Source organism: Canis lupus, chromosome 20 (genome assembly GCF_048164855.1).
Source record: "Canis lupus baileyi chromosome 20, mCanLup2.hap1, whole genome shotgun sequence".
NCBI classification, from domain to species: domain Eukaryota; kingdom Metazoa; phylum Chordata; class Mammalia; order Carnivora; family Canidae; genus Canis; species Canis lupus.
In genome coordinates, this window is record NC_132857.1 from 7,422,497 (window position 1) to 7,446,588 (window position 24,092).

Consider the following 24,092-nt stretch of genomic DNA (forward strand, 5'->3'; position numbering starts at 1 on the left):
TCTTATCAAAGGTTTAAGTACCCTACAGAGCATGAAACATATTTGGGGAAAATGTGGGAGTTTGCTTTGTTAAAGGAAAATTAAATTTTAAGCAAGTGTTCAAAAAAAAGTCTTTCTGATGAGGCAATCTATTTGATTAAGGATTCAGGGGTAGAAACATTAAAGCTAGGTGGTTCAAAGCACTCAGGCTATCTCAGAGTGGCTTTGCTCTGAAAGCAAGCACAGAAATTATTTGATGCACCCTTTCCTTCTCCAATGTCTACAATTTGCGTTTCAAATAAAAGTCAGGAAACACATCAAAATCTTTTTTTGAACAACACATAGAATACAAATTACACTACCTTAATTTCATAAAATGCCTCATTACTGTTTTCCTCTCCATTTTTATGTTTCCTGTTGTCTTATCAGAATGGAGAGTTTCCATTTGTTAAAAAATTGAGAAGAGCTTGTTTTGGACGTGACAGATTTCAAAAGAAGTAAGAATCTGTCAAAGGACGGCCTTCTCACCCAGTCAGGGGGTGGGGATGATGCAGCATATATTCATCAGTGTGATTCATTGCCAGTGTATAATAGGATAGCGCCTGAAAAACCGCACACACGGCTAAGCCTTTTCTGACAAAAATAAGGAGTGCAGCTGAACAAATGGCTACTTTCTCAGCAACTCTGTAAGATCCTTAGGTGCTAAGATTTCTAAATGAAAGGAGTTGAAGTGCCACAGCTATTTTAGGGACATCGGTGTTCCAAAAAGCCCATGTATTGTTAGCACTTACATGACTCACTTTTAATCCAGCTAGTAATGAACCAAGACTTACTTTGGGGTTTTCCTTTTTTACAAAAATAAATTCATATTTTGGCTTTTAAAACCAAATGCTTTCTTTCTGGGAGTCCCAGAAAATACATTCTTTTTTTGCTACTGTAAGAGAACAGAATACTGGAACACTGATCAAATTGTCAGTGATGTTTTCCCCTTCAAAACACCATGAGGAATGTATTGCCTTATCACCAGATTAGACCTCCTGAAAAAACATCAGTATTACTTGGTTTAGAGTAAATAGAGGGGTCTAAATAAAATTCCATCGGTGTATCTTTTTAAATTAATGCAATGTATTTTTATAATCCTCAATTTGAGAATGTGAGACGCGCATTATGACCTAAGGTAGGACTTTATTGGTCTTTGGATATATTTTTTAAATAAGGAATTGCAACACCTTGCAGGTGCTAGTCATCTAACCAGTAGGTGGCAGCATAGCTCTTTGGTTGTTTGGAAGAAGCGCTCTCAAAGGTAAAGTACTTGAAAGACTCCTATTTGGTAATTCAAGAAAAAGTTTTTCTCTATGTTTTATGTTTCTTTTATTTTAACACCATAATCGTGCATGAGTATATAATATTTGGGGATTCGTGTCACAGAATATTAGCAACCTTCCATTTCAAATAGATTCTGTGATCTATATGCCATATCTACAGTATGATTTTCATTTTTAAATCGTATTTTAGAGCATAAAGGGACCCTTCTAAATCCTCTACTTCACTGGTGTCATTTTATAGATTAAAAAACACACAAACTCCTAGAAAAATGAAGTGATGTGTCTAAGTGCAACTACACGGAGTTTCAGAAATCAATTCATCTTTTCTCATTAAAACTTATCTGGAACAAATCTCTTTTTGCATAAGGGTTGACATCTGAACTAGAGAATATAGACAACTACTCTTATTTTGTTCACATTTTATCTCTCGCTCTTTTTTCTATTTCTTTTCTCTTTTTTTTCTTTTTTCTTTAATTAATTAATTAATTAATTTATTTATTTATTTATTTATTTATGGTTCAATTGAACTGCATGGAAAGACAGTATTAAATGGCAGTATATTTGGGGCAGCCCTGGTGGCTCAGCCTTTGGCTCAGGTCAGATCCTGGGGTCCCGGGATCAATTCCCCAATCGGGCTCCCTGCATGGAGCCTGCTTCTCCCTCTGCCTGTGTCTCTGCCTCTCTCTCTGTGTGTGTCTCTCATGAATAAATAAATAAAACCTTTAAGAAATTAAATTAAAAAAATAAATAAATGGCAATACATTTACCTGACCATTGACTTGTTTCATCTAATAAGAACATTAGTTTAGGTGCCTTGTCAATGCCCCCTGATACAACGATTGCAAATAATGAGATGTCATCTTTTTTTTTTTTTTTAATTTTTATTTATTTATGATAGTCACAGAGAGAGAGAGAGAGGCAGAGACACAGGCAGAGGGAGAAGCAGGCTCCCTGCACCGGGAGCCCGACGTGGGATTCGATCCCAGGTCTCCAGGATCGCGCCCTGGGCCAAAGGCAGGCGCCAAACCGCTGCGCCACCCAGGGATCCCGAGATGTCATCTTTGTAACCACTCTAATCTTTCAGAGTTTGTAGGATTATTCTTCAGAATGTATCTAAATATAAAACCAAAGCCAAAAGTCTAAAGTATAAGGCCAAAGCCCAGGTTGTCACAGTGGGCAGGCCAGGAGGCCCTACAGGAGCTACCCCTCCCTTCTCTTCTAGACTTCCCTCTTGCTTCTCCCTCTGGTGCTCAGCACACTACCAGGACTCAGACTTGGGCTGCTGACCATGCTCCAGGCAGGGCCCAAGCTTTTGTGTTCATCAAAACACTCTGGCCACAGATATTTTCAAGGAATGTTTGCTTGTCTTCTTGAGGCCTGACACAGATGTGGCCATTGCAGTGAAAGTACATGAAGCTCCTGATCATCTTAAATAAAATAGCAACAACTGCCGCTTTGTCCTTTTTCTTCTATTTATATTCTCTGATATATTCAGAAGTTCTTTTAACTACTTTAAGTTTGAGAACATTTATTCCAAGCCACCTAAGAACTAATGCAGTCATCAACATAAGCAAACAATATATATTACTTACTTTGCTTATTTATTAGTTAGTTTATTGTGATTTATCCCACTAGAATGTGGCCCCAGATTTTGGTTTATTTCCTTCTGTATCTCCAACTCCTAGAATTGTCCCTGTAAGATAGTAATATTTCAGTTAGTTGAATGTTGATTTTTGTTCCTTTCAGTAAAGCCTGTGTGGGGTCCTTTGAGGAAAGTTGTAAACAAAAGAGAATGCTACTTTTTAAGTTTTGATTAGCATAAAACTTATTTCCGTAATTATTTGCAGTTTATGCAAAATATAAGCCTTGTTTTTTCAAAGACCTGCAACTTTGTTAGTAATTGATAATAAGTGCAAGTAAAAAGAAATGAGAAAAAAAAAAAGAAAAAAAAAGAAATGAGAACATGAGTAGTGTATTATGCTTTCCAGATACTTGGTGTATTTCTTTTCCTTATTCAGTGTCTTGTTCTTTTTCTATCTTATTTTTATGATTATATAATAAGATATGCAAGGTCGAACTAATGAAGACTCATCTTAGAACTTTCATGATTTCATGTTTAGATACAGAAAAAAATATAGAGAGAATTTATTTTTAATCTTGGGTTATAGTATTGATCTTGACAATTTTATTAGTGTGTTACCCAGCCTGAGGTAAGCAGCTCCGTAACTTTTGGGTGCAAACTCCTATATGATTGGAGTGTTGCTTGATAGAAGAAGTCTTCTTTTCATGTCTAATCACATATCATTGGTGCCTTCTGGTTTTGAGACTGTGATTCACCTCACCTAGACTACAAGTCAGTGACAAGTGATGTTGGAAGAGATAATACTAATGACGTGGGATATTTTTCTTGTTAAATGAATATTGACCCAGGGTTTTAACACTTCAGTTTGTAGAGAGAATTTTATTACATGGAACACCCTCTTATGAATACCATGGGCACCAGATCCTTTGCTTTGGGGTTATTCAAGATCTCATAAATGTAAAATGCTATAATTTATAGTGAGAAAAATATGTTAAGCAAGCCAGATCAGATTGCATTAAACCCATGCTACATTTATTCATTTAAATTCAAGGATATCAATTTTTTATTATGAGAATAAAACTTTATATTCCTACAAACCACCTATGAACACATTAATTGCTTCAATAATGGGCTTGTTTTATCATGCTATCACCAAGAAAGAACTAATAAGAAAGAACTCTCATTGTCAGGAACATAAAGCAAAATGTATATTTCTTCATTAAATCATGAGCAATTGATACTTCTCACTATAAATCATTTTACTTAAAGATAGGAAGGTGAAAAAGTGGGTCAATGAAATAGTAGGCTACTCTATATCCATATGTAGACGTGGCTAGCTCCTTCAGAAAATAAGACAGGGGAATGAGAAATGAAGAATTATCAAAATGTCTAAAATCACTCTCACCTTGAAATGATATCTGGATACCATATATCGGAATGGAGTTAACCACCAGCCAGTATCTTAAGGATGTAGAAGAAATGTGATGCTGAAACTTAAAAGGGTAACAATATCAAAAATCTCATTTTTATCTATAATTCAAAAAAGAAAATGAATTCACAAAGAAAATATTTGCATTACAGAAGCATATAATCTATGTAGTGGTGTTTACTATGTGAATGGTCATATGGCTTACTGTCACTTTAAATGTTTTAGAGGAAAGAAAGGTCTGGGTAGATTAACCATATGATGAGGAAAATAAGCCACCTGTAGTTTTGTTTGCACAACAATAGCATAAAGATATGGTTGATGACTGATTTTAGACATCACAATCTGTAATACTTCTAAAATTTATTAAATAAATGAATATTTTCACTGCCTATCACAATTGACACTGTTCCTGTCTATTTTTATGAGATTGTAAACACAATGACTATACCTGGGATCCCTCAGAATAGAATTTTGCACATTAACTAAGAAATGTAGAACATAAGATGATGTGTTTTAACTATAACATTTCTGTTTAAATGTATGTAGATTGCAAAGATGAATGGGACCAAATAGACAAACACATAATTTGTGAGTAAAAAAAGCAATTAGCATTTTCTTTTTTTAAAGATTATTTATTTATTTATTCATGAGAGACACAGAGAGAGAGAGAGAGAGAGGCAGAGACACAGGCAGAGGGAGAAGAAGGCTCCATGCAGGGAGCCCAACGTGGAACTCGATCCCTGGACTCCAGGGTCACACCCTGGGCTGAAGGTGGCACTAAACCACTGAGCCTCCCAGGCTGCCCCGAAATTAGTATTTTCATATGATTTTTCAAAACATGGTCTACCGTGTTGCAGTGTTATATTCCATTCATACCAGCGTAGGATTCATTTCTTTTATATTAATGATTTGTGTTTCTATCTTTCCCCAGTGGACTGTTGAGTTCCTTGAGTAATGAAAGTGTGGCTTTTTGCCATTTTTATAGTTCAAATAGCTAAGACAGTGGATGGTATAAGGTATGCAATAAATATTTGTTAAGGGGTGCCTGAGTGGCTCAGTCGGTTAAGTGTCTGTCTTTGGCTCAGGTCATGATCCCAGAGTCCTGGGATAGAGCCCCATGTGGGGATCCGTGCTGGCAGGGGAGCCTGCTTCTCCCTTAGCTCCTCACCAGCATGTGTTCTTTCTCTCTCTCACTTTCTCAAACAAATAAAACCTTAAAATTTTTTTTAAATTTAAAAAAAATGTTAAATTAATTATAAATATTAAGTAGTTTCCCGCCTTTTAAAGCTTTTTGGGGTATATAAATACTATATAATACTATCCTATAACCACTCACAAGCTATTTTAATGTATGTGATACAGTTACAAACTTCTATAGAAACAATTTTCATTTATTTGGTGTTTGCCTTTTTATTTCTCTTTATTTTTAATGACAATACAAAGAAAACAAAGCCATTTTCCTCAAACCATGCAATTTCAAAAGCTTTACACTGATTTTGATAAACATTTATGAGAAAAATATTAAAATACTAGGAACTATCTCAGTACATTTGGTGAAAGTGATTTATAGTATCAAGCTTTACTGCTTCTTAAAAAAAAAAAAAATTCTTTCTAATCAGCAGGCAAAGACTTCTGAAATCAAGTTTGGTTTCTGATGCGTTTCATATTTAAATCCAAATATGTATTTACTTTTATGTTGCTTGCCAAAAATAACATCAAGATAAAAATGATTTCCTTTCTCCATTTTTTTCTAGAGTCAGACCCTTTGTCATCATCCTTCTGTGTAATATCCATCCAGAACATTAAAATCTGAATGTGTAAATGATCACATTTCATTAATATCCATATTTGGTTAAAATAAGATCTTTTTTTCTTAGAAAAAAATAAAGAAATGGGGTTTTTAAAAAGAGAATCTTGAGAAAATAAAAAAGGAACAGAGTATATGCTTGTTCCATTACACCACCTTTGTGTTATTAAACTACTTTTAAATACCATTAAAATGAATGACAAAGTCAAACTTCCTTTTAAAATTGTTTTAAGGCATCTTCTCTTTCTAAATCATTTTTAAATTTTTTTTTATTTATTCATGAGAGACATAGAAAGAGGCAGAGACATAGAGGCAGAAGCAGGCTCTCTGTAGAGAGCCCAATGTGGGACTCATTCCCAGGACCCCGGGATCATGCCCTGAGTCAAAGGCAGATGCTCAACTGCTGAGCCACCCAGTCTTCCCTCTAAATTATTTTTGGTGTGAGTACATATGTACTTGTGGGCCTTATAGGGCATTGTCTCATAGAACAGCATCTTCATGTTTTAGGGATCTATCCTGGACTCCCTTCATAATCAAAGTATACAAGGAGCCTAGAAGGCATGGTGTTCTCTATTCTGTTGTCTTTGGCCACCCAGCACTGGATTGCAATTTTCTGAGAATCTATCAGGCATATCCACTTCTCTTTTCAATTATACTTGAAATAAAATATTATAAAGTTAATTAAAAGAATTTGGGAAGAAAATAAATCCTGTTATACACTGAGATTTTATGTATTTTTAATTTAAACTTTAAGAGGAATAAAAACATATGTTACATATGTACAAAATAATATTATGCTTTTGATATTAACTTACAATTTTTCCACTCTAAATATTAATATGGCTCTCAGTGAATATGGTTTGATGCACTATTGGTATGGTCTTGTTCAGCCTCTCCATTACTTTCATCTTCTGCTCTTTCTTGTTTCTTCATTCCAACCTATATCTTCCCTGAATCTGTACCAAAAAGATTACAATTGTAACCCCTTGTGATGGGGTTATGTCTCAATGAACATATCATCAGTTGAACATATAATATATTGAAAATGCATTTATTACACCTAATCTCCTGAACATCATGGCTTAGCCTCCTCTACCTTAAATGTGCTTAGAACTCTTATATTAGCCTGAAGTTGAGCAAAATCATCTAAAACAAAGCCTACTTGATAATAAAGTGTCAAATATCTCATGTAACTTATTGAACACTGTCCTGAAAGGTTGTATGGGTACAGAATAGTTATGAGTGTGTAGGTGGTTTACCCTTGTGATTAGGTAGCTGACTGGGAATTGCAGCTCACTGCTGCTGGTCCAGCATTATGAGAGAGTTTTCATAGGGCATATCACTGGCCCAGGGAAAGATCAAAATTTGAAGTACAGTTTCCGCTGAAAGGATATTGCTTTTGCACCATTGAAAGTAGAAAAATGATAAAGCAAACCATTGTAATTTGGGGACCGTCTGTACTTGTATTAAGTCCATCTGTTGTCACCTAGAGGGAAGACATTAAAAAAAAGAAATCTTTCATCAGAACATTCTTAATTTTACTACATAAACTCAAGAAATTCTAGAAATTAAGAAAGTGCTTTATACATTATAGTAGCATTTTCCTTATAGAAATTAAAAGTTGCGTGTTTCTTGGAAGTGTTTTGGTTGGGTCTATGGCACATGCTCAAAACATCAATTTTTAAACCATTGTTATCATTTACCTCATCTCATCTAAACTGACTTTATTTAATGACAGAAGTACTAATATTCATAAAATATTATGAAACCAGTTATATATATATATATTTATATATTTATATATTTATATATAAAGCATAGCTATTCAGGACCTACCAATAAGAACTGATAAAAGAACTCTTTCAGATCTTCTTAGGAAACAAAATTAATTGAAACTGTAGTATGTTAACAGAACTACTCTGGAACTGAAACATTTAATGTATTATACAGGAAAAGAAAAATCACCAATGCTTTGTGTCCTTAAAATACAAGTGCTCAAATAAGAGTATTTGGGTTATGTCTTCCCAGTGTACAGCCTAGAAAGTTGATTGAATTGCTTTTTTTTACCTCTGTATTTTTTTAAAAGATATATTTATTTAGCCATTTCATCTCTTTATTTGGCATTGCATGGGTGATTGATTGATGGTTAGTGACATTGCATAAATCGCAGCTTATGTCAAACTGGGGCAGAGTGAAATGGAAGGAATCTTGTCATCATTACTTGACCTTTACTTTAATGTAACTCCTATCAGACTGCCATTTAGTTTTGGGAATACACTGAGAAATGCAGTGCTTGCCCTCAAATTATATTTTTTTTTAAAAAAGCACTATGTTAGCACACTTAATGTTCTCCAATAAGTCATGCCTATTCTTATACCATTGTGTCTATTTATCCTTTTCGATGAGTTCTGCATCCATAACAATGATTTTTACATTACTAGTGTATAAATGAAGGAATAGAGCTTGACTCACTATTGGTTAAAATAGTAGGAAATGCCTAGAAAACTACCAATATGATATAAAAATGATTTGCCAGTTGGTCCAACCTAAAAAAAGTACAAATGTTTTATCTTTTCACAAATGCTTTGTCTTTCAAATGTAAACATGTAGTTGGAATTAGATTCATTCATTCACTTTCAAATAATTAAAATATATTGACTCATTGCGATGGATTAGGAAAAGGGAAGTCATCATTGGGGTACTTTTGTAGGTAGGAGATTATTAAAATATTTTAAATATAAATATATTTAGGTTAAGTTATTTATGATGCTAACAGGTGATACTGTATTTGGGTGGTGACATTTAAAAAGTTAAGTCTGGGTGCCTGGATGGTTCAGTCAGTTAAGCGGCTGCCTTCAGCTCATGATCTCAGGGCTCTGAGATTGAGCCATGCATCAGGCTCTCAGCTCAGCAAGGAGTCTGCTTCTCCTTGTCCTCTGCCTCTGCCCTTCCCAAGGCTTGTGCTCTGTCTCTCTCAAATAAATAAAATCCTTTAAAAAAAGTTAAAAAAAATTAAAAGTTAAATCTAAGCTAAATCACATGCTCTTTATCTAGAAGCTTAACTTAATTGCAAATGAAATATTTGTTCAATATTCTTTGTACAAATATGTAATACTTCATACTTCCTGAAACATATTTTTTCAAAATTATTATGAATCTTTCTTTTATATCACTTTATTTTCAGAGAGACAGAGAAATTTTTGTTTAAAACTGAGTAATTCAAAAATTTGTGTATAGCCATTGTATGTTAAAAGGAACCAAACTTGCTTTTTTTCAGTTTAGGTAGTAAATGATTGTGATTTTGAGAAAAAGAGAACAAACAAGGTAAGCCCCACATGCACTCAAGCTTTTGGGCTGGGTAGACCTTCTCTACTGCAGTAAGTTAAGTCCAGTCAGAGTAGAGTATCCTCTCTGAGTTAAGGAAGAATATTGGTGTTCAGGGCAGCTGAAGTAGTTAAAAGTAGCAGAGAAGGTAACTACCCTTCTTTGAAGAGAGTGCAGACAGGGAGGTATTAAATCAGCAGAGGAGTCCTCATGTTTTGGTGGCTGAGGGACAATTTGCACATGTGCAAATGAAACTGCTAGAATGCCAGTAGAGGGTCACTACTGAAAGGGGTGGGTGGCAAGAGCTGAGAAGAATACCAGAGACTGTGAAGTGCTGAAGGACATTGTAGTTGGAGCTTGAGCAGATGATAGAGACCTCCCGGAACTCCTTAAACAGCCATTTGAGACTATAGATGCTTCAAGCCTTGGGAGAAAAGAATATGTCCTTGATATGAGCCAAACCCTAGTAGTAAGGAAAAAACTTAAATATCTATGACCGAGAGTAAAACCAAGCCTAAGAGTCTGGAAATAATATGTCAGTAACTTAACTGCCTACTGGAACAAATAAACCTAAACCTCTTTAAAGGTGTCTAGTCTTACTGCAGCATGTCTCATATAAGAAAATAATGACTAGATTAAAAGAAGCAATAAGTTATAATCCACAATTTGAAAACTAACAAGCATGCAAAAAGGCAAGAACATAACCTATAACCAGGAGAAAACTAATCAACAGAAACAGAAAATAATCATGACTAAGACTGTACAATTAGCACAGGGATGTTAAAATAGCTATGGTAATTTTATTGCATATTTTCAAGACTGACGAATACAGAAATAGATATTAAAAATCACTCAAACTACTAGAGACTTTTTTTTTTAGATTTTATTTATTTATTTATTTATTTATTTATTTATTTATTTATTTATTCATGAGAGACAAAGAGAGGCAGAGACACAGGCACAGGGAGAAGCAGGTTCCTAGCAGGGAGCCTGATGTGGGACTTGATCTCTGGACTAAGATCATGCCCCGAGCCAAAGGGCAGATGCTCAACTACTAAGCCACCCCGGCATCCCACTACTAGAGATCTTTTTTAAAAAAACATGCAAAATAAAATGAAAAATACATCAAATTTGACTAAGAGCAGATTGGACACTCCATAAGATTAGTGAAGATGTAGAGTAAAAGACTTACAAAATGAACAGAATTTCATCTTTCCTGTAGGGTATTATCAAGAAATTCAACATTTGTGTAATTTGGGTATAGGAAGTTGAAGAGGCAGGAGAAAAAAATTTAATAATGGCATTCATTTTTCAAATTTAATGGCAAGTACATATTTACAGATGCAGGAAGCTCTACAAACTCCAAGCAGAAAAAAACAAGAAAGAAACACTTGGAATATTATGATCGAATTGATGAAATGCGTGATAAGTCAAAATCTTCTACCAGGATTAAGAACTATAACTTACAAAAGAATAAATGTGAGAATGACAGGCTTTTCAGCAGAAGCCACAGAAGTAGAAAAATAAAGGAATGCTATTTTTAAAATGACGTAAGAAAGCTCATTGACCTATATTTCTATACTGACAAAAATACTTTTCAAAAATAAAAGTAAAAAGATTGATATCTATCTAGCATAAGAGAATGAAGAGTTCTACTGACCTATTCTGCAGTGAAATTGGTGGAAAGTATTTTTTTTTAAAACAACCACTTAAAGCCTCTGGAAATATTCCTAGGGGCAAATAAAAAAATGTAGAAACTTGTTTTCAAGAAAATCTACAGAAAATTCAGTAGACAAAGGAAAAGTCTGTAGTATTTGAACAAGGACCACTGCGTTTCTTCCCTTTCCCAGCTCAGCAAGAAACACTCCATTCCAGGCTGCAGCAGCCAAGAAATGGGGCTTCCCTCTCTTCCCAGCTCCCAGCCAAAGGGCTTTTTCCCAGGAGAGGAATGACTTCAGTGTTTTTCATCTGGCCCCCAGGTACCTGTTGCTAAAGCTAAATCACAAGCAAATGCAGTCTAGGGCAGGGAGCTTTCTTATGTGCAAAAAACTCCACTCATGGGATAGAAACTCTACTTGAAGTGTGCATGTTGAGAATACTGTTACCTTCATAGCTTTTCCTCCAGCTTTTGAAGCGATAGATCTATACCACAGAGGTAGCCTAGGAGAACCCCAGGCTGTGGCCTGCACCTCCACTGAGTGCTCAGCTCCTACAGCAAAGGTATCCCTCAGAGAGACATTTTCCATTATGCCATCCTCAACTCCAGATTATGGATTCTGAGATTTTGCCCTTGGAGGAAAGCAAGATATAAAATAGGTAGTTCCTGGGGCACCAGGCTGGCTCAGTCAGGTAAGTCGCTGCCTTTGGCTCAGGTCATGAACTCAGGGTCCTGAGATCGAGCCCCACATAGGGCTCCCTGCTCAATGGGGAGTCTGCTTCTGCCTCTCCCTCTGCTGCTCCCCCTGCTTATGCTCTCTCCCAGGCATTCTCTCAAATAAGTAAATAAAATCTTAACAACAAACAAACAAAAACAAAAATTCAGATAGCTTGTAATCTCTTCCCAAAGAAATTAACTTGTTTGCAACAGAGTACAGAGAAGTTTAAACCTAAGGGGACTCACAAGAGCCGTTGAGATCTTAGTGAAAAGTAACTGGGATAAGATTGATGGTTCTAATGAAGATAGAGATTATCCTATAAACCCACTAGTTAGCAGGAGGAAACTAAAATATGACAGCTGGGAGGAGCACTTGGAACAGTATCAGATGGTGACCTTAGAAAATATTCCTTCGGGAATCCCTGGGTGGCTCAGCAGTTTAGCGCCTGCCTTCAGACCAGGGCATGATCCTAGAGTCCTGGGATCGAGTCCCATACCGGGCTCCCTGCATGGAGCCTGCTTCTCTCTCTGCCTGTGTCTCTGCCTCTCTCTCTCTCTCTGTCTTTCATGAATAAATAAATAAAACCTTTAAAAAAAAAGAAAATATTCCTTCAAAGGAGACAAATTTGACTGGATCTAATCCAGTTATAAAGAACAATTTTGTTCTAGGGCCTTACTGGAAATAATAGACAAATTGACCAGCAAGGCAACTAGTGGAATCTCACAAATAGTTATGGTCAGGGAAAGAGTAGAGAAGATCCCTATTGGTGAAACTGTCATGCCATAGTGACTGTGGGCATACTGAAAACTGTGACTCTTTGAAGCGCAACATCAGAGGCCTAACACTATGGGGGCAGAAGACATGGAAAGACTTCAGTAAAAGTATCATAAGCAAATTAATAATAAGTTCAGGAGGAAGAACAGTACTCAGAGAGTACCCAAAGTTCCTGCCACATAGTACCTAACATGACCACTTTCCAACAGCAAAATATGGGACAGGCAAAGAAATAGGAAAGTGTGACCCACACAATGGGGAAAAAAGCAGGTAAGGAAACTGCCTGTGAGAGAGAACCAGATTTAGCAGAAAGATTGCAAAGTAGTCATTAAAAACATATTCACAAAAGTAAAGTATGACTAAAGAAGTAAAGGAAAGTATAACAACAGAGTTGCATCAATTAGAGAATATCAGTAAAGAAATAAAAATTATAAAAAGGAATTAAATGTATATTCTAGATTTGAAAAGTTCAATGACTGAAATTAAAAAAAAACTCACTAGAGAGGCTCAACAGTAAATTTGAACTGGTAAAAAAAAATAATTAGCAAACTTGATTTTTTAAAAGATTTTATTTATTTATTCATGAGAGACAGAAAGGGAGAGGGGAAGACATAGGCAGAGAGAGAAGTAAGCTCCATACCGGGAACCCGATGCAGAACTGGACCCTGGTACTCTAGGACCACGCCCCAAGCCAAAGGCAGACACGCTTAGCTGCTGAGCCACCCAGGTATCCCAGTAAACTTGAAATTAAATTGAGATTATGTAAGCCAAAGAATAAAAGGAAAAAGAAAAAAAAGAAAAAAAAGGAAAATGAAGAGCCTGAAAGAACAGTAGGGCACCAACATATGTGTAATGAGAGTATCAGAAGAGGACAGAGAAAAAATATTTAAAGAAATAATGGTTGAAAACCTCAAGATTTATTGAAAAATAATAATCTACACAACTAGGAAGCCCCACAAATTCTCAGTAGAATCAAAATAAAGAAACTTACAAAGACGTGTCTTAGCAACATTGCTGATAGTAAAAGACAAGGAGAAAATCTTGAAAGCAGCAAGAGAAATAAAGCATATCTATTCCACAGGAATTCCAGTAAGATTAATAGCTGACTTCTCACCAGGAAAAATCTGATGCCAGAAGGCAGAGAAATGTATTTAAAGTTCACACACACACACACACACACACACACAAACAGGCACACACAAATAACTGTCAACCGAGAATCCTATATCCAGCAAATCTATCCTTTAAAAAATGAAGGTGAAATAAAAATTTCCCAGGTCAACAAAAAATGAGAGAATTGTAGCTAGTAAATGAATAGTGAAGGTAATGCTTCAGGCTGAAAGCAGATGACTCTACACAGTAATACTAATGAACATGAACGAACAGAGTACCAATAAAGGTAACTATGTAATTATAAAGACAATTTAATAGCATATTTTTCTCTTCTATTAACTAAAAACCAATTAAAAATTCAAAGTAAGTTTATTAAAGAATATTTCAAAAGATAAAGTGATATTTAATCTGTTTTTATTCATCAAAATGAAAACTCAATCTTAGATTCATACAGACCTAATTGCTTCAAAATATCTAAAAGAAAAAGATAAAACTCCAAGGACAAATACAAAAGTCCTCTAATTTACTGAAAGATACATAAATAGATTATCAGTAAATGTGTAGATATTTGAGCAACACTATCATCCAAAAAATTGACTACTCCAGTAAATATGTAGATATTTGAGCAACACTATCATCCAAAAAATTGACTACTCCACCCACCAACAGCAAAATTTGTATGCTTTTCAAGTATTTGTTGGATAGTCACTAAGATAGACTATATTCTGTACAATAAAAAAAATCTTAGTAAAGAGTAGTGAAATTATGCAAAGTATGAACTCTGTCTACAACATAATTATACTAAAAGTCAGCTAGGGAAACAACTGGAAAATCACAAAATATGTGAAAATTAAATAACACACTTCTAAATAATCTATGAGTACTGAAGACACACACAAAGAAAATTAGAAAATATTTTTAAATGAATTAAAATAAAAACACAACATATCAGAATTAGTGAGATGCAGCTAAAACAGTCCTTAAAGGGAGAATCATGATCTTAAAATGATTATATGAAAAAAAACCCTCAAATTAATTATCTTAGCTTCCACCTAAAGAAACTTAGAAAAAGTGAATCAAAGTGTATCCATCATATATAGAAAGAATAAAATAAGAAATATCAGAGTAGAAATCAATGAAGAAGAAAACAAATATCAAATGAAAACCTGTTTTTTAAATCAGTAAAATTGAACACCAATGAAAAATAAATTCATTATTAAATAAATAAAACAGTAAAATTGATAAAATTTTGACTTATCTGAATGACAAAAAAGAAAGAAAATGCAAATTTCCAATAGTAGTAATGAAAGAGACATCACAACAGATCTTTTACACTTGAAAGATATGAGAAGGGAATATTACGAGCAACTTTATGCCAACAAATTTGATAGAAGACATAGGAAAACTCCTTGAAAGATATCAACTTACCAGAGTTCATCCAAGAAGAAATAGATACCTAAATAGCTCTTTATCTATTTTTGTAAATTGCATTAACAGTTTAAAATGTTTCCACAAGGAACATTCCAGATTCAGGTACAATGAATGATGACTTCAACCAAATATTTTAAAAATATATACATATATATATATAAACCGTTTCATAAAACACATTCAGAAAATAGAAAAGCAGCAAACACCTCTAACCTCATGAACACAGATGCAAAATCCTTAAATGTAATTTAGCAAATTTAACCCAGCAATTTATATAAAAAGGATGCATGTCATGACCAGTATTAATTATCCTAGGAATACAAGGTTTGTGTAAATTTGCAATCAATGTAATTCACAATATAAAGAGATAAAATATATATTTTATATTATTTTATAATATATAAATGTGACATATCTATATATTAAATATATACATTGTATATTAAATATATGTTAAATACATATATGTGTGTGTATATATATATATATATATATATATATGATCATCTCAGTAGATGCAATAAAAACATTTGAAAAAAATCAACATATATTTATAATGAAACCACTCAGGTAACCAGAAGAACAAAAGAACTCCCTCAAACTGATAAAGAGTACTTTTGAAAAACTTATAGCTCACATGATATTTAATGATGAAAGAGTTAATACTTTTGCTTTAATATCAGGAGAAAAAATCCCACATATTTTTAACTTAAAACTGTGTAATAAAATGTGCCCAGAATCTTGATATTTTGTCTCATCTAGTATTGTGTATTTATCTATTCTTAACATCTTCGTTATTATACAATGAAAAGAACACCGACCTAGTTCTATCTAGTTAAATTGGTGATCTAAACCAATTTAGTTCAATATTTTAGTTCAATTTAGGAAAAATACTAAAGAAAGGAAAGAAATTTTTGTTTCAGGGATTGAACTTTGTGTTTATACACTTTAAGTTTTCTCAGACTCTTAATTTCTAAGCATTTTGTTTAAATTTTTACATTCTAGCATTACATAGTTCTTTGAAGACCAGTTAATGTTCATGCTCAACATTATGTATAATTCTAGGTCACATTCCTTTTAGATCTGGCCACTTTTCTGTCAGTACCTTAGATCTAAACACACAGAATAGAAGAGAGAGAAGAAAAGGAAACCCAGAAGGAAAAAAAAAAAACACTGAATAGACAGTAATCTAATTTACAGATTATGCAGATGAAAGCAAAGAGATATTTGAACCAGAAAGTTTCAACTGCTCAATGAAAATTCAGCAGATGAGCATTGGGTTCCTGGAAGAGATGGGGTTTCAGAAATGCTACAAGTGATCAAGTGGTAGATTCTGTCGTGCTTCACCTAGATTCCCTCTCCAGACTCAAGATACCCATCCTCCAGCTGCCAAATAGAATAATCTTGATAGTTGGTTGATATAATCTTGATAGTTGGTTGTTCAAAGCCATATTCCTCTCTGAAAATCATTTTAGTCACAGGAAACTGCTTCACTCAAGGTTATTCATCTTTCTAGGACGAATAACCAACCAGAAGATTGGCTGATGTGGGGGTGCAAAGGCCTGGTCCTTTGACTACATTTGGAACCGTCCTGAAGGACCATCCCATATGCAGAGCTCCATGTAGGATTCGCTGAAGTTGGTTGCACAGCTTTACAGTAGTTCCCCTGTCTACTCCTGCTTTCCTTGCTTCCTGACAGGTCTGTCTGTGAAGAGTATTCCCCAGTTAGCATTCTGCACAGAACTCCCGGTTTCAAAATCTGTTTTCAGATGTAAAATCTGTTTCCAATAAAAAACCAATGAGCATTGAAGTGATGCACGCAGGAAAGTGGCTTCTCAAGTACCTCGTGCTATTTTTGAAAGGGTTAACTTTTCAGGGGATTGAGTGGTGGACATAAGAGAGTGTGACTGGGGTGCGTGAAATGGGCAGGATCACCAGAAAAAATAGTGGAATTGCTGAATTTAAGGAATAAACACTTTTTATGAAAAACATTTCTCAGAAATGTTTCACTTCAAATCACTAAATAGGAAGTAAAGTTAGCTTGCAAAAATCATTCATTTAAAAAAGAAAGTGGAACAGAATAATTTTACAATTTGACACCTAGATTCTGCGACTGCCAAGTATATCCTGGCAATATTGGCACTGAAGCCAGGGCAAATTTAAAGAGTGCCAATGGCAAAAGCTGGTGCCAAGCTCTGCTGAAAATTGCTTAAACTGAACACTAATGCCAATTTGTTTTTGCATCATAATAAGGTAGAGAGAAGGCGAAAATTAAACTTTTACACAATAAACATTTTTGGTGTCCACATCTTGTTATTTGTGAACTTGTCATCCATCCTTCCTCATGTACCCGTCTTCCTGTATATCTTTTGGGAATGATTCCAACCACCTTGTTTCTAAAATGAGAGATCTGGGATCCAATTTAGAATCTTACTCACATAATCCTTACATGCTATAGCTACATCATGCCCAGGCTGGCGGCTCCCTCTTTATTAATGTCTGAATTCATTCTAAATCTCTCCCCAATTCCATTGTTACTTTTGTGATTCAGGTCATCAATATTGGCCAGATTATCTCACAGCTTTCCTACAGTCAATATCTTCCAAACCAATCACAAAATTATTCAGAGGATGAATATTCTAAATACGAATTTAATCATGCTACCCTTCTATAACATGTTCAATGGCCTCTATTTTTTTTTCTAAGATTTTATTTATTTATTCATGAGAGACACAGAGAGAGACAGAGAGAGGCAGAGACACAGGCAGAGGGAGAAGCAGGCTCCATGCAGGAACCTCGATTCTGGACTCGATCCTGGCACTCTAGGATCATGCCTTGAGCCAAAGGCAGATGCTCAACTGCTGAGCCATCCAGGTGTCCCAATGGCCTCTATTTTTAAGACACATCTTAGACTCCTTAGCTTAGTATAGAAGGTGCTCTGTATACAGTACCTTTCCAGAATTTATTTTCTCATTAACATTTTTTTTTAAGATTTTATTTATTATTATTTATTTGAGAGAGCACAGACAGTGGGAGGGGCAGAGGCAAGAGAGAGGGAGAAGCAGACTCCCCACTGAGCAGGAAGCCTTATGTCAGGCTCCATCCCAGGAGCCCGGAAATCATGACCTGAGCTAAAGACTGACCCACCCAGGAGCCCCAGCTTCTCATCAAATCTTACAGTTCATCTATATTACACTACTTCACGTTACCTCAGATTTGGGCTTACTCAAAACTTCTCTTCCTAAAAAACTCTACTTCAGGTCTCAAATTTTAGCATCTTTAAGAACGTGGTTTGGAAAAAGAATAATTAATTAGCTCTCATTTTTATAAAGAATTGAGTGTGAATGGCTTTACTGGGGACATGCACTCCAGTTGACCTTGAGACCCCCTGATTTTTATGATTTTGAGGCAAGCTGCTTAGACTTATTAGTATTTGTCTTGCAACATTCTGTTCCTCTGCTGAACCAGTTCAACCTCCTCTGGCTGTGTTACTCTTATTTAAGTCTCCCTTTTCTTAAGGGTTCCTCCAAGCCTTTTTAAAATCCTTTTTATAATAGCACTTTCAAATTACTTTTTTCTCTTAGTACTATATTTTTCTCCATGCTTACATTTTAAACATAAGAATGTGATCAATCTCATAGACAAAACATTTTTTTTATATAGTTCCATCCAATTTCTTTCTTTTTCTTTTTTTTTTTTTTTTTTTTTAAGTATTTTATGTAAGTAAATCTCCACACCCAGGTGGGACTCAAGTTTCCAACCTTGAGATTAGGAGTCATGCACTCTTTTGACTGAGCCCGCCAGGTTCCCCTCCAGTTTTTCTTTATTTTTTTCATATCAAGTCCATCTATATGGCATCTGATTTTATTTTGAGTTACTATAAAATGACTTAGATATAGAACAGATAAATCTATATCATTAGTTCTTAAATGGTGGTGAGTTTACTTTCCAGCGACCATTCACAATGCCTGATTTTGGGTTGCTGCAACGAGGTAGTGGGGAGCAAGGGAGAATTACTGGCGTCTAGTGCCTGGATTCCAGGAACACTGCTAAATATCCTACCATGCACAGGACAGTCCCCCATAACAAAGGTTTATTTATCCCAGTTTGCCAATACTGCCGAGGTTGAGAAACACTGATCTGATAGAAACAAATATTTCTTGGGTTCAGGAGTCAAACTGTCTGGGTTAAAATCTTAGCTTTACTTGGGAAGTATCTGTGCGATGTTGAAAAGTTTACCATACTTCAATTTTCCTTTACAAAAAGGAGGCAATGTTGCATACATCAAAGGATTATCATCAGAATTGAATTAAATGCTTAAAACAGTACTTGTATATAGGTAACAATTAAAATGCTAATTATTATGATTGTTGTATATTAGAAAGGAAGCATTCATTATTCCTTGTGGATGCATGTGATTTTTCATTAACAAAACTATTAAAAGAATTTTGCCAGGATTCACTTGACTCATTGCAATATTCATTTATGTCTGGTTAGATGATTTCCTTTTGTTTCAAGTACCACTTAAATTAGCCATAAGGTGGTACTAAATATGTTTTGTTTTATTTCTCTACCCTCTACCCACACTATCACCAGGTTTAAATTGTTGGGTTTTTTTAGTCACACAACAAAGAAACAGTTTACCAAATAGAAAGTATTAGTGTTTGCAGAAGGTAAAAATGACATTTAATTTGAGGTAAGCTGGCAGCTGGAGATAGTTGTCTTAATTCTGATGCATATCTTCAGCTTGTGGAGTTTTAAACAGAAAAAAAGGGATCCCTGGGTGGCGCAGCGGTTTGGCGCCTGCCTTTGGCCCAGGGCGCGATCCTGGAGACCTGGGATCGAATCCCACATCAGGCTCCCGGTGCATGGAGCCTGCTTCTCTCTCTGCCTATGTCTCTGCCTCTCTCTCTCTCTCTGTGTGTGACTATCATAAATAAATAAAAATTAAAAAAAAATAAAAAAAATAAACAAAAAAAATATTCTAAATTCTCAAGCAAAGGAACCTTTTATAATGTTGTTTAAAAAATCCAAAAAATCGGGACTCCTGGTTGGCTCAGCAGTTGAGCATCTGCCTTTGGCTCAGGGTGTGATCCTGGAGGCCCGGGATCAAATCCCGCATTGGGCTCCCTACAAGGAGCCTACTTCTCCCTCTGCCTGTGTCTCTGCCTCTCTTTCTGTGTCTCTCTTGAAAAAATAAATAAAATCTTAAAAAAAAAATCTCTCCAGCATATTTTCAATATTATAACTTCTGTCTTATTTCTCCAGTAGCAATAACAATCTTGTAAAAGATATAATATTGTCTGCAAATGATTGTGTTTTCTGATATGAACAAATAAACTTACAAAACAAATAATTTTGCACTCACACAAGTAGTTAGTAAGTTAATATAAATTCAGGTTTGAAGTCTTCCTCCCCCAAACAATACCCAATATAGCATTTTCTAGTAAGCTTTTTGAAAAAGTATTTTTTGGCTATTGGGGCACAGGATACCAAAAAGAAAAAAAAATGTTTTGGAATTCTTAATAAAAATGCAATTCATCACATTTTAATATATATATATATATATATATATATATATATATATACATACAAACACACATATATATTCATCTTTTCTTAATAGTCAATGACACAGAAATAGAAGCATCACTTTGTTTTGAGTAAAGTTGATTGAAGGCCATTTGGGGAAAATGTGGGTCACAGCTCAACCTATAATAGACTGCATTTTGAATTAAGGATGCTTTACCTCACTGGAAAAGAAATATCTTGTTTTAAAAGTGATATAATGTGTTAGACTAGAATATTTGTTTGGGAAACTGTCAATGACAGATAAAAAATTCACAAAACTATCTACCATTTAGATAAATATGGCTAGATGTTTGATATGATAAATTTTTTATCATTAATGTTGATTTCCCAAGACTATAGAACTTTGGAGACACAAGACAAATGGAGGGATGACATTTGACATAAAGACAAGAAAAAATAAATGATTTAATTTTTTTTTTTTTTTTGGATCCAACTTCACTATGTTAACACATGGATTTCTCTCTCCTACCTCTCCAAACTATACTACAATGAAAGGATCACTTGATCTGAGGAAAGCTGGTTGTCAGATCCTGGGGGACAGTCAGGCAGCCTAATGAGAGGCCCACCTAGGAGGAACTGAGGCTTTTTGTGAATGAATAGCCACTGAGGTCCTGGAGTTTCCTGCCAATGGCCTGTAAGTTATAATCAGATTTTCTGGCCACAGTCAAGATGACCGCAGCACTGGTGGACATCTAGATCACACCCTCAGAAACACATTGGGCCAAAACTACCCAGTTATTTCTGAATTTTTGACTCTGCAGAAACTGAGACAATAAATGTTGCTGTTTTAACATGCTAAAATTTGAAAAAGTTTGTGATGTGGAAATAGTTACTTAACACAGAATTAAAAGAGGAGAAAGCATGTCATAGCAGACGGACGTTGGTAACGTAGTTTGAAAACTGTGAGGCAAATAGACAAGGGATGTAAGACAATATAGGTAAAATTGAAAATGGTTGGATAATTGAAAGTCAATCAAAGTAGAACTTTGAATCCAGAATGTCCTCTTCCATTCCTAATCAATCCAAACCAAACCAAACCAAAACATCTCTTGTCCTTTTAGCAGAAGACAGGTGGCTCACTCTGTGCGGGGATAGTAAATTCTGGAACATGAGGCACAGCTGTGAAAAGGAGTGCCAGATTTAAATGAGGTTGATGAAATGGAAGTCTCTTGGGTGATCATCAGGAAGCTAGCCTCAGTATCCTGAATGTCTTCCAGAATTTTTTTTTTTTAAATTAGAGTTACAACCTCCACTTCCCAAGAGACATAATTGAATGATTCCTTACTTTAATCAGCACAAGAGAAAGACTACTCCCTGTGAGATGCGGAATGTACAGTGGGTACAATGAAGTAAATGGCCTTGATTGTTGAATCACCATACCTGTGATCCACACCATGGAAGGCAGGATTATAAAATGGCCCCCGATGACCCACAGCCTTAGAGAATTCCGTCTTCTGAGCATGGGAAAGACTTGTGACTATGATGAGATATCACTCCACTTATAAGGTCACCTTATTTGGTAAAGGTGGAAGGGTTTTGCAGATGTATCTAAGGTGTTTAACCAGTTGCCTGAGTTAATAAAAAGGGAGACTACCCTGGGGTCCTAACCTAAACAGATGAGCCCTTGAAAGAAACTTCAACCCGGGGCGATGTGCTCCTTTTCGCCCTGAAGTGGCAAACTGCCATATTGTGGAGAAGGCCATGTTACTAGGACCTGGAGGCAGATTTTAGGACTTGAAAGCAATCCTTGGCCAGCAGCCAGCAAGATAAAGTGACTCTTGGTACTGTAACCACAAGAATTCATACAATCAAATTCTGCTAACAACCTGAATGGCCTGGAAATTCTTCTCTACTCAAGCCCCTGACTGAGAATCCAGTCTGGACAACACTTTCATTTCAGCCTTGTGAACCCCTGGGCAGAAAAGTCATCTGAGCCTTGTTTAGACTTCTCATCTACAGAACTGTGAGATTATAAATGTTTTGGGTTGGGTGGGTTGGTTGGTTGGTTGGTTTTAAGCTGCAAAGTTTGTGGTAATTTCCTGTATGACAATAAGAAACAGAAACTAATATACACACTCTTGGATAAATTCTGTCAATTCAAACAGAACTGCCATTTAGCCTTTGCTTCTTTATTTTTTTTTTTTTTTAGTTTTTTTTAATTTTTTTTTTTTTTTTAATTTATGATAGTCACAGAGAGAGAGAGGCAGAGACATAGGCAGAGGGAGAAGCAGGCTCCATGCATCAGGAGCCCGATGTGGGATTCGATCCTGGGTCTCCAGGATCGTGCCCTGGGCCAAAGGCAGGCGCTAAACCACTGCGCCTGCCCAGGGATCCCCCTTTGCTTCTTTTTAACATGAACCGGTAACCAAAATAATTAGACTGAGGAAAGGCATTAGTCATAGACAATGAAATATTTCTTTTCATACATGAAGGACATGAGTTTCCACATTAATAGGCCCATCAGGTAGACAGAAAAACTGAAAAATCAAGTAAAAAAAATAAAAAAAAAAAGTTTTACTCAAAGTAATACTACATTATAAAATTTTAGAACACAGTGGATAAAGTAAGATTCAGCCTAAACTGAGTTAGATTTTCAATAATACATGGAAATTAGAAGATAAGTAATAAAAACAAAACAAAACAAAAGATAAGTAATACCTTCCTATACCAAGAACAAGCAGTCCCCTTCTCCCCTGAGTTCTATATCAAAGCCAAGTAAGTATATTGTATTGTGGTCAAACAAATAATTTGTTTTGTACACTTGCACCTTCCCAAAATATTATCTCCCATGCCTTTCATGGAAACTACTAGAAGCTGTGCTCCCTAAAAGTCTAGCAATAATGCTGAGAAAAGGAATACTTTGATTCCAGAAAACAGAGGATCTAGAGTTAGTTTTAGCAAAAAGTTGCTAGTGAAAGGAACTCCCAGGAAGAGTTGCATAGCAGGCATGAAGAACAGCAGCACAGTGCAGGTGGGTGCAAAAGGGGAGCTTTAGGGTAAAAGTCACCTTGAAAATAATGAATCGCTAGACATTTTGATTGATTTGAGCATATAGAAAATGTCACTGAGGGACTTTTAGGATCTAATGCACTGTTTCAGAAAAAGGGGCAATATTTATAGAAAGTGATATAAATTTCAAACATGGGGGGTATTCATTTCAGAAAAGCTAAGTTTTTTAAAGGTATTAGTTAGATATAATATTTGGCTTAGCATTCAATAATAATTATAACTACACAGTAGTATATCCTGAGTATTTATTTAACCAAATGTGATGCGAGCTTATTGTAGGAGTGGAGTAGAGAGAGAACAATGGAGAGGGCTTCTGGTGTTAGAGGTCTAATCTTACACACCATAGTAGAAA

At 35.3% G+C, this 24,092-nt stretch overlaps 1 long non-coding RNA gene across 12 annotated transcripts in view; it reads left to right on the forward strand.

Moving 5' to 3' along the window:
• LOC140611659 (uncharacterized) overlaps positions 1 to 24,092 on the forward strand; it is a 355,437-nt gene that overhangs the window by 276,741 nt on the left and 54,604 nt on the right. The window contains exon 4 of one of the 12 annotated variants that reach the window (XR_012012754.1): positions 16,656 to 16,838. The exons of the other annotated variants lie outside the window; for them this stretch is intronic. This is a non-coding gene — a long non-coding RNA (uncharacterized lncRNA). The remainder of the gene's footprint in view (positions 1 to 16,655; positions 16,839 to 24,092) is intronic. 12 annotated transcript variants of the gene reach the window in all.